At 39.1% G+C, this 12214-nt stretch overlaps 1 protein-coding gene across 2 annotated transcripts in view; it reads right to left on the reverse strand.

Annotated features, from left to right (window-relative positions):
- The window catches only part of ubash3bb (ubiquitin associated and SH3 domain containing Bb), a 46456-nt gene that overhangs the window by 33209 nt on the left and 1033 nt on the right, over window positions 1-12214 (reverse strand). The window lies entirely within an intron of this gene.

Raw genomic sequence — 12214 nt, forward strand, 5'->3', positions numbered from 1 at the left:
ATGGTTTGAAGGCGGATATTGATGTTTGTGGATGGAGCTGGACTGCGGCTGCAGAGAGCTGTGGCTCTATGCCGATGTTTTTAAGCTAAAAATGTACGAGGCTCAGGGTGGAGAAAATATTGAATAAACTGCATCATGTCCAACTCGACACCTGGATCTGACTATTTCAAGTCTTTAGTCTCACTCTCAACTTGACAAAAATGGCAGCTTGGTCAGTGGCCCTCTGCTAGTACAACGCTGTAGGTATCCCTCTTGTGTCATTTCTGGGTCAAGTTAGCAATAATAATAATGCAATGTCCAGTTACACTTTCAAAATAAAGCAAGGTAAAGTAATGTTAAACGGTTGCAGTCTGGTTAGACTACTAGAAACTACTTCCTTATATTTTGGCACGAAACATACTTTAGTTTATGGGGCGCAGGGTAGTTCACATGGTAGAGCGCGTGCCTCATGTAGCTCCCTACTGCAGTGGTCCGGGTTTGATTCCAACATGTGGTCCTTTGCTGCATATCGTCCTATCATCCTAAAAAATAAAGGCATAAATAGCCCCCCAAAAAAGAACAACTACTCGGTAAGGATTAGGAAAAGGACGTATGTTACCTGACGTAACTTAAATACATGAATAAAATGTAACTGAAGTTCCGGACGGTTTCAAACAGGACACGTCTCCAAGTCCTGTGTGTGTTTGGGCCATCCATCCTTCATCCCACCACCTCCATATGCAGACTTTCTCTGTCTTTATACTGCGTCATCTGACTTCGCAGGTCTAAAAACTGACACTAGAGGGATACATACAGCTTCATATTTTAAAGCATTGGGCCACTGACCAGGCTGCAGTGTTTGATGATTAGAAGTTACTGTAATCCTACTCAGGACTCTAGACGAGGCAGTGAAGTTCACATTCGGCAAAGCACAAAGGAATCCTTGGTGGAAAGAAATTCCTGGGAGGCTTTTCGAACTCTTTTTGGGTGAAATGTGACAAGCTAATGTAAATGAAACAAGCAATAAACTGCTTTTAAATGACTACATTTGAAGACCAAATGACCTTCTACCCAGGCACGACCCATAGACACAATGAAACTCCTCCCTGCTGTCCCTCTCGCTCATATTAGTTTTATTTTTTGCATCTTTATTCTGGGTAAAGGCCGAGCACAGATACTGTGATATTAAGCCTAACAGGACCTATTGATTCTGATTCTTTATGAACATTTGTTTGATATAGTTGGCTGAAAGTTCTCCAAATGTCCCCATTCTCCGATGATGAGATGGTTACCCTTCTTACTGTTGTGACCAGTGACCTGAAAAGGGCTAAAAGAACAGCTTAACCACATTAGGGAGCAGCTACAAAAAGTTAATTATTTACTGAAAGCTTTGTTAAGTGTGTTTAAATGAGACACTGAATGCCTAAAGAGAAGGCACTGTGGCTTATATCAGAAAATTTGTCAATGAGTCATTTACACAAATGAGGTTATATTTCATGCTTTGTGTGAGGCATGGTGAGATTCTGTTATTACTGGGCACAGTAGACGGTATTTTCTCAACAGCTTTGAATTGTAAGGTGCTGCACATAAGAAAGAGCCTTCGGGGTTGTGATATTTGTCATTAATCAGCTGGAGGGAAACCAAAGGCTGTGTGAATACAACACCTTAGTCAGAGTGTATTCTGCCATTCGGGGAAATCCCAGTAAGTTTGCCACAATTGATAGAAGACATGTTTCATTACTATATATGATATAATTTAAGGTCATGCCAACACTGGCATATTCAATAGCCTCAGTAGTGTTAATTAAAACTGAATCTTCTCTCGCTATAAAAACCAAAGAACTTGGTTGGTCGTGATGATAACAAAATGTCATATCATGAAAGTATCATCTTAGATGAGATAAAGTTATGGACAACTGGGGCTGTGTTTATGCAATGTGCTTTTGTCTCCCCTAATGGAGACAAGCTAGGTCCTGTAGCCACATCTGACCAGATAACTTGTGACGCACTATTAAGTAAGAACAAGATATGCAGATCGCTGTGTGAGAAAGACGTCAGCATGCTGCAGTTTGTCTGCACAGTTAGAGAGAATGCTGTTTCTCACAGATACAAGAAACTGGGTAGATTTTCTTGCTCACAGTGGCAGCTGCACTTGCCTAACATTATTTAGCTCCTGAGACTGTTAGATTGAAGATGAGGTAGTGCTGTTGGCTGATTACTGATGAAAATGAATTTAGAATTCTACCGTTTTTTCAGTGATTTTGTTAGAACCTATAACTCTATGTAACAAATACCCATTATTTCCCTGAATATTGGTTTTTACTATAGTATCTTAGATTTAGAATAGGGTACAACAATATCCTGTAAAGATCATGTACTTTTAATGAGTCTGAATATCATCAGAGTAAAATGTGCCAGTATCTGCACTCGTAAATATAGCAACTTTTATTAAAAAAGGTTGTTCTGTTAATAGTTCTCTTACTATTATGATCAAAAACATTGTTCTGAGGCTGTTCTGTAAACAATTGTCTAACAAATATACTTCAATATACTTATATCAATCTATATCAATTTCAGGCTGAAATGAACAATTTCCGGTTAACCCCACCACCCACCAGCCAGTCCCCCCACCACATCTGATTTAAGCCCTGCCCATTACAAATAAAGATAATGTGGTTGGTTGAACAAATACAGATAATGGAGTACTCACTCACTAGCAGCTGACTGTGGTACAACTACTAGCTTAATAGAAGATTAGTTATTTTTGGCCAGCTCCAGCAATTCTTCCTTTACATTTCTATCACTATTTAGTGCCATGTGCACACTCCCCTTTAAAGAAAAGAAAAAGATTTATCTACACAATTACAAACCCCCATTCTCCTCTGTACTGCACTCTTTGACACACTAATCTTAGTATTGGTCTGACCTTCTTGTTATCTGCCATTGACACGTTTAACACAACCAACCAATAGAAGTACCAGCAGTAATAGGGTAGAGAACCCTCACTGGCTTCCCACCCACCATCAAGTCCATGTGTATCTATCGAGAATAAAGTCTTTGCAGTGGTGGTGCAGTGGAAAATCTACACCGTGCACCCCTCACTCCCTTTTTAAATGTTTTGCTGTCATTCCATGTTGACGTCAACATCAGCCAAGTCCTGATACAGCTGTGCTACAGATACAAATATTATGTTCCAAAGACTCCCAGACTCAGAGGAATCCATCTGTACAACAAGATCATCCACTCACTTGGGGTGTTTGTGAGTAGATACACACAATGTCTGACCCGCTTTTGAGTAACACCTGTCTTTGCAAACTGTTTCACATTATTATTATTATTATGTTGACAGTAATAAGTACTGAACTTCAAAAGACAGACTGTCAATAAATAACTTATTTTAGTCAAGTCAAAGTTAAAAGCTTCATACAGTAAATGATAAGCTTGTTTAATTGCAAACATTCTCTTACTTTTCTTCATATATGTCATTAAAACTATCAGCTGCCTGTGAGAGGTAAGTGACTGTAAGGTCACTGTGTGCCCTGGTAACTTTTTGGTCCAGTGTGTGACATTTATTAGGATATATTAGCAGAAACCTTAACATATATATGGTTGTGTCTATATCACACTAGTTTTAAGATTGTGGCGGTTTTGGTTTGTTTGGGTTTTTTATCACAAACTGCTGTGTGCCATTGAATGAAACTTAGCTGTGGATTATCAACTGTTGTGTTATAAAGTTAGTAAAAAGGGTACTCAATTAATAGGGCTCCCCTCCCACTGCACGCTACACAGCCTGCCCGTAACATAGCGCAATGACTTGTGTCATTAGGTCATCAAAGTACTGAGCTAAAGAGAAAGAAACACTGTGAGACTGTCTGATGGAGGAGTGTTGTGGTTGGGGGGAGGTGTGCAGACGGAGGCAGGGGACAGCTGTCAATCCCAGCAGCCTCCAGGCCTACAGGAAACCTGCTGCTGGCTCAGCAACTGCAGGCACACAGCTGTCCTGGAAGCTGCCTACTGAGGGTAGACAGATACACGCGGCTGATATTGGCTTTTTATTCAAATCTGACAGCTGCCAGAGAGCATATGCTAACTTTACTAGCATAGCAATAGCTAGTGAGTGGAGTGAGTAATGTGTTATGGCCAAGAACTCAACCCTGCATTGATAACCTTTAAGATTTCAGAACAGGGACAGATATAATAAGTGTTACAGAAAAACACTCGGTAACAGTGTGTGTCATATCTCTTTTATGAGGGTGCTTCCATCAACATTTTCATTTTGCACATAAAAAGTCAAAACAAATTTGTCAAACTATTGCACACTCTTTTTACACCTGTGCTGATGTATTGATAAAAACAAAAAGTGACAAAGTGCAATGGAAACAGATGTAAATCCTGACGTACATGAATCAGTTAACCTAAATGTCCTCTGAAGCTTAAAGAGATGAAACAGCAGCGGATGAGAACATCCAATCTGTGTGGAGCAAGGAGGGGACCTTCTTCAAATTAGTACATGAAATACACATTAATGCCATGTTTCCATCACATTTCCACTGGGTTTCCATTTGTATTTTGACTGGCACTTTTTAATTGCATCATCTTGTGAACCACTTTTTCCTTTTTGTATTAAAAAAAATGTTTTGCGACTCGTAACTCTAAAACCACTACACTGATTAAATAAGAGACACAGTTTCGATTTTAGCAGCAGTCATTGTTCGTAGTTGATTTCCTTCACAATCAAAAAACCCATCATCTTAAAGAGTTCCCAATATGGTCTCACTGTTTTCTCACTGAATTTCTATCATACATGAATAAGATTAGAAAAAGCTTTATATAAACAATTCATTATAAATATTTGGGCAATATAAAAATGACTGAATACTTTACTTAAAGGCATTAAAATGCTACGATTTCAAGATACTAACTGATGCTAAATGAGTCCACCATTGGTCCTTTTTGTGCAGCTCATGTAGCATCTCTCCATCTGTGCCTGAGGCCACAAGCTGATATTGACACAGGGCCTCTGGTTGCAGGGGTCGAATAATGACCGACTGTGAAATCATCTAGGAATGAGAGCAAGATGAATACTGTGGGTCACTATAAACAATCTAAGGCTGTCATGACAGAAATCAACATTTGTTTGTGGGTAATTTGTAATGCAAACCTGGCTGCACCCGGCCAGTTGCACTACCCTGAATTTCATACAGCCACGGTGAGATATCTGAGTGGAGACAATGGCCCCATAATCTGATAGTGCTGTCTGTTTGCCTGCTTCCGGACAGAGCTTCAAATGAACCACGATATGATCACCGAGCTGCAGTGGAAGTGCACCAGTGAATGACGGCAGCTATATCCAGACAGTGATGCACCTCTCCTATTTCAGGAAGGAGACTAATGACATTTATATGACCTTGTTAGAGGCTTCCTATTGAGGAAGACATATAATGATGACACATAAAATGTAATAACAGGTATATGGTTTTGATCTTACAATCATCCTCAAATACTCCCAAAGAGCTGGGACCTATTTGTGAAGGAAGAATGAAAGAAAGAAGAATAAGCTCATATTCATCTGCATTTCAAAGATACTGGGCTAAAAAACAAGGGAATGACTCAATAATTCATGAGAGTTACTAACTCCACAGCACTTTAGAGCTCCCATTGCTGGGATATACCCTATGCAGCGCTCACAGATGTAGCACACTTGAACCCACATAGTGTATGTAGACATTTTTCTTTCTTCCTTCAGATCAGCAAATATGCAACCCTTGAGCTGAGCTGTACAGAAAATACATTTCCTATGTAGACAGCTGTTGAGAAATGGTAAAGAAAACACTAAATCAGCATTGAGAAAGTGCAAATATGGCGCTGTGAATGCAAACACGTTGGGTGTTGATCTGTCACATTATTTCTGACTGTACATCTGGGGCCCAGAAGATACATAAGCTGTGCATTATAGTTCTCAGTGTGACAGTATACAATTTTATGACCAGTGTAGCGATTGTAAAAAAAACACAACACATTATCGACACAGGAAGTGAGTGGGCGTCCATTTGAAAGAAGAACTCAAATCTTACTTCATAAACTGACAACAGCTGTATGTCAACCTAAAATACGGCCACATGCAGTACAGCACAGGGTGCGTGTTTGCCTCTAGATCTCTTAAGACTTCATTAAATGAGAAAATACTGCATCAGTACATCAATGCAAAACACTGCAATGCCATTCAGTCCAATTTTAGCTGCTTTAAAAGTGCTAACAGGCACTCTTTGTTAACTGTTATGAAACATATTCTACTCTAGTGGGGTTAAAAGAAAAGATGACAGAGTTTCAAATGCAGAGAGCTAACTTTAATTATTAAGCTTAAACTTTAGAACTCAAGATACTGATCCTGTCTAACTAATAGGACAGCTGTGGGTACCATGAAAGCAGACTGGGGATACTGAGCCAAAGAAAAGCTTTCGCTTTCTATGATTACTGCCACTGGAATGCATAAATATTGACTAGACTGATCTGATCAGCGAAGCATATAATATGTCAAATTAGAACAGCTATACATTGAATATTTGTGATAAGTATAAAAACGTGACGCATTTATCTCTTCATATTGATTCATTTTTTCCACTTGAAAGCAATGCTAATCAACCACAATACTTGTGACTTCTAATCATTAGTTAGAAGACCAGTGTGTAGGAATTAGTGGTATCTAGGGGTGAAGTTGGAGATTACAATGCCCTTGCTTCACCCTCCTGTACTGAGCGTGTAGAAGGAACTACGGTGGCTGAGAAACTCATGAAAAATGTGAAACCCCCTATCTAGAGCTGTGTTTGGTTTGTCTGTTCTGAGCTACTTTAGAGATATGGTGGTTCAACATGGTTGTAGATATTATGGCTCATTCTAAGATGTAGAAAAACAATGATTCTAATTTTTAGCTGATTATACACTGATGAAAACATACCTATGTAAAGCCTGACAATCAAGTTATTTGTTTAGGAAAGCCGCCTTCTAAGTAACTTTGAATTTTTCATATTAAAATTGGTGCAAAATCGGGGCACTATCCACATCTAAAAGATCTATTTTCAATCCAACTGAAAGATTCACTCTATTGGCAAACTATATCAGTAATCATTGAATTTTCCCCGTCTAGTAGGTATCAGTCTCAAAGATCCCATATCGGTCTGGCTCTATACCTATGACTATTATAACCCATTTCTGCCAATAGATCCTCCTAAATGTTGCATGCTGAGCCTTTAAATAATTTAAATGGAAACCAGCGTTCATTAGTTCATTCTCCAGCTCCTTTGTTTTTTTCAGGATTCACAAATATTTAACCATTTTTCTATTCCCTTTTTTCCTCCACAAAGTCTGCAATTGGGACAGCTATGTGGCTGATAGCTTAAGACATGGAGCACCAGCCGAAAGCCCATTGGTCCTGTAGTTTTGGACAGTCAAAGTCAGGTGACTTTCTTCGTCGTGGTAACAATAATAAACCCATGGTTAATGTTGGCCCCAGTTTGGTTAGCTTTAGGTACCAAAAGTACGTGGTTAGGTTTAGGAAAAGATCATGTTTGGGTTCAAATAAGTATGTTAGTTACATCAGTTTAGTTATGTACGTAAGTTGATCTTTGGAGCCAAGGGCATTTGATTCTTGGAATGGACGAATTTGAAGCCAGTGGGAACCGTTTTTGGACTATTGAGGGTTTCGGAATAATGGGCCGTCGAAACAATGCCATGGTACTCCTTTTCAGCTACACAGCATTCATGATAAATGTCCCCAGTGCAGGTAATGTTAGTTTTCGCTATACTCCATACTGCTAACTGTAACAAAACTAACGCTAACAAAGTTACACCATCCTATCTCCATCACATTATCCTCATCTACAAGTAGATGTCTCTTGTCTTCGTCAGGGACTGCAATTACTTTGGTAGAATATAATGTGCTCATATTGGATCCCATCACTCATTATAAGAAGGTAACTGAGAAATTATGTTATCAGAGCCTTTCAGAGGGAGAACTTCAACAAAACACACAAGGGTTTATGCATACACAGAGAGAGAGAGATGTTGGCCTCCTTCAGCCAGGGTTTTTCTCTGTGTGAACTGAGAATATGTCTGAACAAGTTCTGATGTCTCATGATGACATATCTACTCCTGAGAAAAAACCCTGGGATCCGATAATAATTGACCTTTCAGTCTTTAGCTCTCTCAATTCTCTGAGCCCACATGCAGAGAGATGTCAGGCTATTCTTGTAAAAACAAGCATGACTCTGCTTGTTTCCTGTCCAATTGATCACTACATTAAGGGTTAGCTGACATACACAAGACTGTCATTCACAAAGTCGGGGAGATGCACCTTGGGACTTGCTGGAAGTATTTTCTTCCCGGGAAGAAGAATAATGTGCACAATTCATTTCCTTTTCAGAGTGATTTAACCTGTCAATAGATGGCAGACCTACAGCCATTTCCTGGTTGCTAGATGATGGAAATGTCAGTCGTTAATAACAGCAATTTTTCTAATTATCAGTACTATGTGGAGTAGCACACTGGAGACTGTGTTCCTTTGATTCCTTAAGACTGTGGATTTGATAAGGTTTTTGTAAATTTTACATCTGACTTTTAATTAGGACACATTTCAACCGAAATTAAATATAAAACTTGTCATCTAAGATAGATACACATCTGAAATGCTTTTATGCTTGATTAGAGAGAAAAGCTTCTTAAATCGCACACTGTAACCAAGAATCCAATTTCATATATATACATATATATCACACGTTAAATAGAGAGACAACAGGAAATGAAGAGGAAGATGTAAAAATGTTCCCAGCCTTGACCTAAGCTCAATGTTACAATTTAAAGTTTAGAACTTCCCAAATACCTGACCAATATTAGTGCGATATGTTGGTCCAATCTAGGGGTTGATGTCATTTGATATTTGTGCAAATAGGTATCATACTGATACTGGCACTCACATTGGGACCAAGTTTTGGTTCCTGTACAAAACAAAACTCTTTTTGAATTCCTACTTGTATAAACATGTTTAAATGCTTCTCTTGAGATTCATCATGAATTCCATTTATGGTGCTGTATCTTCAATGTTTTGTTGTGCCGTGTACTTCAGTGAGGGACGTTTCTGAACTGTCGGAAACTAGCAACCCATGGTGAACAGATAATGACACTGAGCCCTCTGAGAAGAAACCATGTATTAATGTTTGCCAACTTTGTAAAATGCAGCTGCCTCACAATAACATCAGCAGTGTAGCAGAGGAGGAACCACGAATAGACATCCATGAATTCTCAATGCTACACACAATATTCAAAACGTATTCACCTTAAAGAACCAGTATGTAGAACATAGTGACATCTAGTGGTGAAGTTTTACACAGTAACTAACTTTACACAGTTGCATATGTATTTGAAGACCTGGGAATGAGAACTAGCGGTGTAAGAGAAACTACGGTGACCTTCAGCGTCTACAGAAAAGAAACGGCTCATTCTAAAAGACCCCACATTGGTTCCTATATGCAGGTGGTTATACACTATTGGAAGCTTACCTATGGATAGTCCATTTCTGCCAATAGATCCTTCTAAACATTACACACTGGATCTTTAAATACCCAGCCCTAGTTGATTCGATATTTTTCCAACACCCCAAGCTTACATTTGTAACTAAAACCTCTATTTCACATTTCCACAGCTGTTTCATTAATCACATCCTCCTGTACTCATATGACTAAACTCTCTTTATATAAAGCCAGAAGGCATGTCTACTCACTTGCGTGAACACTGGTAGCAATGCGGGGATGCCCCTGGACCAAAACAATGGCGTGACTAGAAGAGAAGATAAATGTAATCTTTCCACACAGAAATAATCCTTTTACAGCAGAACCAGGACACCTGAAGTTGGTCAGGAAATTTAGTGGGTCAACCTCTTTAGACTCCTCTCAGGAAGAGGGAGAGAGACAGACAGACAGAGAAAGGGAGTTAATAAGTGGCCGTGTCAAAGCCAAGCAGTCATGGGCCGATATAAAAGAGGTTGTGGCTTCCCTGAGGGAGTGTGTTCTAGGCCAATGTTGGCCTGCCTGGGGGCCTATCATCATCTGCTGCGTCCATTCAGCAAACCACAGCACACTTCCTCTGACATACACACTGGCAAAAACACTTACACACTTACACACAAACACTTTTGATGTGTGACATCTGTCTGGGTGAAAGGGGTGGGAAGACTCCCCAAGGTTAAGTGTATGAACTGAAAAAAGAGAAGTGCTGGGAGATTTCCCCCAGACTACAAATAATACGGACAAAAATAGGTTTAGCTACTTTGACGAATTAATATGACACAATACTGATTCTAGCATAGACGCTTTAGGAAAGCTTTTCCATCTGCTGTTCTGACTGGCTGGTGTCAGAGAGGCCATTCCTTGGAAAATCCTCTGGTACACAGGAAGTGATGTTTTTTTTTACAAGGGATGCACGTTCATCGGGCCCAATACATTATCAGCCGATAATGGACACGTGTTATTACAATAGTTTAATTAAAGATACATACATTATATTATATATACACACATTATTAACTACATCTTAGCTTTTGTTAACCTCAGGTGTACATAAGCTACAAGTTAACTTTGTTTTAAAATACACAAGTATCTTATTATTGTCCATGAGAATCAGGTCATTATCGGTTATCGAATAGGCTGATCCTGATGCATCCCCATTTTTCATGTTTAAGCGTACTTTAGAATGAGAAGCAGAGGTTCTGTTAGTCAATGACAGCCATCATACATGGAATGAAAGAAATGCCAAAGATATGTTTGTAACAACTGAGAAACGCTCTCACCATTACACAGTCTGTCTGTCTGTCTGTCAGAGAGCACTTACAACTTCATTCTTAAATTGTAAGATGTCCCGGCCCAGTAGATATTTTGATCACATTTCTAACAATGAAAAGTAAGGGATGAGTCCTTTGATGAACCCACTGTACACTACCTGCCCAGCACCTAGCTACAGTGGAGCGTTTAACAGAGAAAGAGACAGTTAGGTGTGTTAGTGGAGACCAAAAACAACTCTGAACAAATGTTATTGTTGCTCAGTGTCTGCTGTTTGCTAATCCGTTTATACTGCCACTACGGACATCAACAATTGAAACAATTGAAAAACAAAAGAATGTGATGGAAGATGTGAAATTGAATCGATCTACTATCAAATAACGATCTGAAATATGAACATATAACATGTAGTCTCTTGTTTTTGAGCGTCTTTCTTATAAGACCATATGTTAGGATATTATTTATATGAGCGGGCTCTGCATGTAATCTGATATTCAGTTATATGTGTTTAATATGTCAATACCTTTGTGTCTTTACATGTTTGATAGGCTGTACCATGCTGACAGAGAATGATGCAATATGTTGCTGTTGAAATAAAGCTTTGATTGAAGTGTATCAACTTTATGAGATGATAAAATGGCAGCGTTTGCATGTTAGCTGGGAGCTTATCTTTTAAACACAAAATGACAGACACACACTGTATGTTTGTAACAAACTATCCAGTATTGCAGCTGTTACATTATTATAATTATGTGCTGGCCCAGAGTCATGTCCCAGTCCACCGACTCTGTGTAACCTATAATCAGAGCCAGGACTCCATCTCTTCACTGTGTAATCACTACGGACAGGTAGGCCACCGTAGACCTCTGGTCCATTGGTGCTACCCGTTGCATTGCAGTATTCATCGGTAACTGTGTGTAAACCGCTGCGCTCCTGGCTGGTGATGTACAGTATACAGTAGTGTTGTGTTTACAGTGAGCCTGTAGCCGACAGGACAGATGTGAACTCACTGATCTGGCCAAGTCAAAGACAGTCCTTCCATTCAGTAACAGCAGAGGACACAGGGTGAACCATATGACACCCCCTCTGCAAACACAAACACACACAGTCATGACTTCATGACTCCTGACTCCAGTTTTCTGAACAGTTTGCATATGACAGCTCCTCAAGAATATGGCTGAAAGTTTCCTACTCTAAGGTAGATTTGACTTTACTAAAACAGGCTCAAAATAAAATAAGCAGGCAAATACCTATTATTTAAATAAACTGTATTTTCTTATTAAGCTTTAACATTTTAATCTACGTTGAGCTATAATTTAACTAAGGTTCAGAAAAAGGAAAATATAACCACATTTTCGGAGCGTTTTTATTAAAAATATAGTTTATTTTTAACCTTTATTCAACCAGGA

This window comes from Morone saxatilis, unplaced genomic scaffold (genome assembly GCF_004916995.1).
Source record: "Morone saxatilis isolate NCDOM2014 unplaced genomic scaffold, NCSU_SB_2.0 Contig8, whole genome shotgun sequence".
Classification (NCBI taxonomy): domain Eukaryota; kingdom Metazoa; phylum Chordata; class Actinopteri; family Moronidae; genus Morone; species Morone saxatilis.